The sequence below is a fragment of the Elephantulus edwardii genome, unplaced genomic scaffold (genome assembly GCF_000299155.1).
Source record: "Elephantulus edwardii isolate Elephantulus edwardi_28Jun2011 unplaced genomic scaffold, EleEdw1.0 scaffold00010, whole genome shotgun sequence".
NCBI classification, from domain to species: domain Eukaryota; kingdom Metazoa; phylum Chordata; class Mammalia; order Macroscelidea; family Macroscelididae; genus Elephantulus; species Elephantulus edwardii.
This window is the reverse complement of record NW_006399760.1, coordinates 18,356,964-18,364,360: the sequence shown is the minus strand read 5'-3', so window position 1 is coordinate 18,364,360 and position 7,397 is coordinate 18,356,964. Positions and strand designations below refer to the sequence as shown.

At 39.2% G+C, this 7,397-nt stretch overlaps 1 pseudogene; it reads right to left on the bottom strand.

The window, feature by feature from the left end:
* Positions 1 to 1,988: 1,988 nt before the first annotated feature.
* On the bottom strand, positions 1,989 to 3,473 carry LOC102876384 (annotated as a pseudogene).
* Between the last annotated feature and the right edge of the window lie 3,924 nt (positions 3,474 to 7,397).

The window sequence follows — 7,397 nt, the reverse complement described above, 5'->3', positions numbered from 1 at the left end:
CATCTTACTATATTCAAATAAGGTGGGCAAAGAGAACAACAAGCCTCTTATTTTGTAGAAATGTTGTAAACTATTTTAATATAAGGAAATATCTGTAATATAAGGTGGTGTTGAGCTGATTCAAATTTATAGTAACCTCATGTTTATACATTGTGACAGGGCCCATGTATCTGAGCCACTGATGAGACTGATACTTGGTCAGATAGGAGTGCAAGCATGTGTGAGCTCTTTGTGGATCTTTTCTTTCTTGTATCACAAAACCCGAGAAACATCTAATCTTTCTCTGAAATGTAGAACAGTCACAATGAGAATAGAAAGTATTCCACTTTGGATGAGATTTTGACGTTTTCCTCCCCCCCCCCACCTTTTTCCAAAATAGAAATGAGGGTTTCTAGTGGCTTAGAAGAACAAACAAATCTTTTTTATAAAACAGCTAGACTACATCTTAGAGCGAGGATAGTGAGACTTCATTTCATGTCCTTTAGGCATATTATCAGGAGGGATCAGTCCCTGGAGAAAGACTCCAGGCTTCATAAACTAGAGGATCAGCAAAAAAAAAAAGAAATCCTTTAATAAGATGGACTGACACATGGCTGCGACAAATAAAACGGTGATGGCGAGGATGCCTAGGACTGAGCAGTGAGTGCTTCTTTGTGTTTTTCAAAGTGCTCTATGAGTCAAAACTAACTCAAATGCACCCACCAATAGCCACAAATGACTTTCCCTTTGCCTTAGTCTGTATTACTCCCAGGGCAAGTACAGTTGGCAGTATACAGATTGTGAGCAGTTAACTCTTTGTTTGGGAGCCAGGTACAACTGTCAGTATCTGGAGGCTCCTTCAGTCTTGAGTTCTTGTAAGCCTCATGCTTCGTGTCTGTACATACAGAATTCGGTTGTAATGTGTAACCTCAAATGAATGTTGACTTCTTTAAGCCCCAACTTCCTATATGTAAAATATGGTGATTATGTACATATTACAATGCGTTATACAAGTGTTTTATTAAAGGACAGGGAAAGGAGGCTAGATAGCACAATACTTTTCATATTAGAAGATTCACTCATTAGTATACTGGACTTGGCTTATGTGAGCTCATAAAACCCAATTGTTACCTTTGTTCTTTTATGAATTAGTTGCTAAACCAGGATAACTTTAAACCTGCATACTCTACTAAACAATCAGAGCTCCTCTCCAATTCACTGCTAAATATCTACAAGCACAAAACTGTTTATATTAATAAAAACATTTCCCTTAGTTTTCTATTTCTTAGTCAATATTTCTCCAAAAATATAATTAAATATTGTTTGGGTATTAATGTCTTGAAAAACAAAACAATTTCTGTTCTCATTGTGAATGCTCTACATTTCAGAGAGAGAGTAGATGCTTCTTGGGTTTTATGACATAAGAGAGAAAAAATTTGCAAAGAGCTCACACAAGCATTCACTGCTGTCTTTGACAAAATATCAGCCTGTTAAGGGGCTTAAACATATGGGCACTTTTACAATGCATAAACATGAAATTGCTATAAATGGGAATCAATTTAGTGGCATCTAAATTCTTTTTTTTTTCCTTAGAAAATGGATTTCAGGAAGGTTAAAAAGCAATACGAGAGGATATATAGGTGCAGAGTTGGTTGTAGTCATTCAAAGCATCAAAGTAGGAATATGGTAATATAAATACCTGAAAAGCATCTCTTAAGTGTCAAAAACAAAATGTGCAACTCATTCCAAACTAATTTGAGCTCTAGCATTTTCCTAGATGGGGGAGATAAACAGTTAACATTTCTGAAAGTCTTGAGAACTTTTTCCTCAGTTAATTACATTAGAAGGTTCACCTTGGATCAAATTTCTTCCTTTAGAAACATGGATAAAAGTATTACATAAGTCCACCGTTAACAACAAACAATATATTGCACATTAAATCTGGTATAAGGTAATCCAACAAAGCTTAGAAAATAAAGATCCACATTGAGGTGGCTTTTGAACTAAGTTTAATAATCATCTCCTCTGCTGACAACTTCTTTACATGTTGGATGCAACAGTATGGTATGTTCAAATTGAGCTGTGTATGATCCTTTAATGTCACATAATGGTGGATATGGGTCTATAATGCCCAAGTCACACAGATTCTTCAGAGCCATAAAGTATTTACTTTCTCCCAAGCGATCCAACTATCTGTGGCAGAAGGCAAGGGTACCAAAGTTTTCATTGATGACATTTAACAAGTGCTTTGATCTTGGAAGCCTTATTGGCACATGTCCAACATCAAAATTTTTCATGTAATGGGAGCATTCCATATTGTCATGGACCACACCTTTTCCTGTACTACCAAAGGTTTCAATAGCATACACTTCTCCTTCCTCCATTCTTGTTGCTTCTCCTCCTTTCACAATGGGCACTGTTTTACCAGCATGTATTCTACATGGCCCAATTGAATGTCCTTTTAGATTACAGATTGGTTTCACTTGACAGGTCTTCCCATCTATTTCAACTTCATAAGATTCCATAACTTCTTGGATGGCCTCACCAACATCACACAGATGAACATCAATTCCAGTACACTTTATTCCAGTGTTGGTGGCATCTTTTACAGCTTTTAATAACATATCATGTTTGGGATTAAGAGTGACAGTAAAAGCACTGTCAATAATCCCACCATTTATATGTGTTCCAAAGTCCACCTTACAGATGTCATCATACTGCAATACTGTGGTATCACCAGTATTGGGAGTATAATGTGCAGCACAGTTATTAAGAGAACACCCAGTAGGAAATGCCAGACCTGCACTTAAGCCATTCTCTTTTATTAGCTTGCGTGAACAATCTTCCAACTTTTCACAGATTTCTATCATTGTCATCCCAGGCTTGATCCAGCTCATAACATATTTTCTAACTTGTCAATGTGCTTCTGCAGCTTCTCGAAAATCATTCCAAATCTCTTCACTAGCTTGATCCAGGGCTTTCTTTTCTTCGTTTGTAGTCCTCCAAGCAGCTGTTCGCTCATCTTGTGTGGGTGGGTACTCGTACTCTTGTCCTTTGGGAAACACGCCATTAGGAAACAGGTCACATATTGGAACTGAGGAAAGGTCTGTTTGAACTTTTGGTCTCCTCCTCCAGCAGCTCCTCCTCCTCCTCCTCCTCCTCTTCTTCTTCTTCTTCTTTTCTTTCCAGCTGCCCCATCTCCATCACCATCTCCTCCATCATCATCATCATCATCATCATCATCATCATCACCACCATCATCATCTCTTTCTTTCTCTTCCAATGCTTGTTTTTCCAATTCTTTTGTTACCTCATCAAATGAAACTGATTGTTTATCAGTTTCTTGTTGCCCTGCTTTACTCTTCTTCTTCTTGCGTCTTTTTTTTCTAGGCCGCCTCCTCATTCGTAGAGGCAGCTCCCTCTTCCCTGTCGTCTGGGTCCATGTCGCCATTCAGGTGGCTCCCGGAGGTCGCTGCCTCCGCCACGCCTGCCATGTTGCCCAGAGATCGCGAAGGAGTGAGACAGAGCGGTAAGGGCCCGCTCCCTCATCACCCACCTGAACCAGCGCTCCTGGAAGCTGCTCTCTGGCATCTAAATTCTTATTTTAGGAATATCTCAAATATTTCTGCAAAATGTGAGGCTCACAGTTCTCTTTGCCTACCTCATTTTAACTATGCAAGATGGAACAGAGGGAAGCAATCTGAAAAAAAGATGCTTTCTAAATGATAATATGAATTCTCTTTCACTAAGCCTGAACACTCCAACAGCAGTGATTGGCCAACATGTCGACATATGACTGAGTTCTAATACCTTTTCTCAGTTTAATTACAAAACAAACAAAAATTAAATTAGGGTCATTAGGGAGCATGCTCATGATTCCCTTTTTTGTACATCTACCTTGAGGTGAATGACAAAAGGCAGCAAGCAGAAAGGAGAAAAACAAAACACCAAAGACCAAACCTCAGACATCGAGGATATCTGAGTAGAAGGGTAGCAAGTGTCTATTTCCATGATTACATAAATGAGTCATTGATTGAATTCTGGACTTGCTCCCTTCAATAAAAGACACACACTTTATGGTTTAAATCACAAATTAGATTTTTCTGTTACTTGCATCAAAAACATTCCTATCATATATAGTAAGGGAAATACATTACCTATAGAGTTATGTTTTCAAAGTTCTCGAAATTACATTCTGTAATCCCTACCTAGTCATAAAGTACATCCTCACTTTAATCTCAAAAAGATCTAGAGAGGGTACGATACCATATGAAGAAAGGACACTGACGGTTGGTAAACTTCTCCCTGGACGTGTGTGGTTGTCCAGCTAGTGTAAGTGAGCCAGCATGCATGTGTATCATTGGGAATTTAATTTTCTGAATTGTACTTTGACATTTTAAGATAAAACTCTTGAAGGTATTCTTCTAGGCATGATATCATTAGTTGTGAGGATGATTTTGTTATTTTTGAATGGTAACCAGGAAAGTTACCTGGAAGATTCACTTTGAACTAGGAACACATTAAAAGGTTTAAGAGATTGGGGGAGAGTCTAGCCAGACTTACTAAAAGTTATCCCTTTCAAAGAGAGAATAGAAATTTGAAACTAAGACACCATCATGGGTATGTGTGAGAAAATAAGAATGCAAAGAGGATGAGGCTTTTCTGGCAGAAGAAAGGATAAATCTGCGCGTGTTATGGTGCTCAGTACCAGCGTCTGATTTGACCTCCCGGAAGACCAGGGATCTGACAGCTAAGCCAGTAGGATACAGCAGCTACCACAAGGAGGACAGGCCAAAGAAGTAGACAATTATTTCTTGTTCCTAGAGGCAACCTGGAGGCAGAATTAGAGAACTCCCTGCCTGCTTGCATGGGCTTCCCGGGTGCACCACAGCAGGGGTTTTTCTAGACTTGCTATAGGAACACTTGGCATGGGAAATAGGATATGTGATTCTGAGAATATGAGAATAGCCTTCTATTTTTCATTACCCCACTGCCACAGTTCTAGGCCCATCTCTTTCTCTGCCCATCCTGTGATCACTCCTGCTGGCAACTTCATTCCATGCGCTAAAGACTGACAGCTTCGGAGAGCTCAGCTGCCACTCTGGTACCCAGGCGGGACCATGATGACAGTGAGAAGCCACATTCAATGTCCTTAGTCCTGGGAAATGGCAGAAAATGCTAGGAAGCCCATGAATTGCCCATGAGGCTTTTTAAAGCTCATAAGTAAAGTCTTCCTTTCTCCTTTTTCTGAAAACTCTCATGGAAGTGAAAGGAATCTCTGTCTGATTTATTTCAAGGGGAGAGGGTTTATAAAAAAAATATTCAACACCACTCAAGCTCATGATGGAGAAATTTCTGAACTATACCTCTCAGCTGCTCTAACACATTTCTTCTTCAGATTATTTAAAGGAACTTATGATGGGGTCTGACATCAGATGTCTTTTCCATTTAGGCATTGTTGCCTCTTTTGGTCAGTATTTAAGTCTTTTCTGAAATTATTTTTAAGAAACATCTGCTCACTAATAAGAGCTCATCAGAATAAAATAAACCTCAGGAAAGAGGAAATAACTGTAAAGTATTGATGTTATTGGGGGGGGCAGTGAACTCTGACTTTCCTTTTTGTTTGTTTTTAGGTTTTTTAACATTTCGATTGAGGATTTCTTTGTACTCTTCTAGCATAAGGATTTTAATGGAACAGAAGACATAGCAAAACACTCATCTACTCTACAATTTCTAGAACTTAATGACATTGATCACATTGTTGTACAGTCATTCTCATTCTTCATGTCTGACTGCCTAAAATCCTAAATTAAATGCTTTCCTTTATGTTATCTAAATAAGATTGAGTTCACTCTGCTTTCAGAGTTTTTGTACTCGATGCTCCACCCAAGGTTATGATAAACCCCAAACTAAACCAGAAGCCACTGAGTCCAACTCATAGCAACATTCTGCTGGACTTCCAAAGCAAACAATCTTTCTGTCTTCCACCTGTGTGATTTGTGGATTCAAACCTATGACCTTTTGGTTAGCAGCCTGACACCTTACTCACTATGCCACCAGGGATCCTTTAAATCTGGGGAGTTGAAGTCTAAAGATGTGCTACCTTGGAAAGGAGGAAACTGTGGGAAAAGTAAGAGTTGGCATGCAAACACTGAAATCTGAATTTCTTAATGCTGTCACAGCTCCATGGAAGAAACATACCTCTTATTCATTTATCAGGTAGAAAAGGTAGGGATGGAACTGCCAGGGTCATTCAAGAGTCATAACCTTTACTCAGTCTGAGTGGAATTCCAGAAGTAGTTAAGTATGTAGTGTGTGTATGTGTATGCACGCGTGCACATATTAAAGCAATAGTCATATTACAGTTACACCATCCAAAATGAAATTACCAGTTTTTCTTCATTGTCAGGACCTCAGATACTAACATGAGACTCACCTCTCTAGTTTGTTGTTACATTCAGTTGGTTCTGACATATGGTGACCTCATCAACTGCCCCACAGGGTTTTCAATGTTGTGGTATTTCAGGAACAAATCACTTGCCTGTCTTCTGAGACATCTGTGGATGAGTTCAAATGTCCGACGATTTGGCAAGGAGTTGAGCACTTAACCATTTTAGTAACTCAGAGAATGCCCGCTGCAGTTTATAGATGAGAAAATTGAGAGCCTAAATGAGTGTAAATCAAATTAATGTTTGAGGGCCTGACAAGCCCAGTAACTTGGTCAAGCCCTCACAGTTACTAGTGAAAGCTGGAGTTAGAACGCAGACCCTAGGACAGAACTTCCCCGTCAGAGCTTCTAATTTATTATACAAGTGAATATTGCAATGTAACTCACTTTGTTGTTATCTTGGTGGAATCTTTTTCATTTCAAAGCTCAATAATTTTTTTTTCTACAAGAAATATAGTTTAGAAGAGGTCGTGGTACTAGGGATATTGTAGTTAATGTTAGATGGATCTTGGCTGAAAGCAGAGAGTACGAGAGGAATGTCTATTTGTGTTTCATGGACAACACAAAGGCATTTTACTGTGTGGACCACAACAAACTGTGGCTAACTCTGAGAAGGATGGGGATCCCAGAACACTTTATTTTGCTTATGCAAAATCTATACTTGGACCAGGGGTCAGTTGTAAGAACAGAGCAAGGAAACATTGCATGGTTGAAAATCAGGGAGAGTGTATGCCAGGGATGTGTCCTTTTCCCATACCTTTTAAATCTCTATGCACAACAGATCATTCATGAGGTTGGCTCTATGAAGAGAAATATGGCATCAGGATTGGAGGAAGACTTATCAACAACCTACATTGTGCAGATGACACACCTCTGCTTGATGAAACTGAGGAGGACCTGTAGCTGTTGCTGCAGAAGGTCAAGGATTGCAGCCTTCAATATGGATTGAAACTCAACATCAAGAAAACAA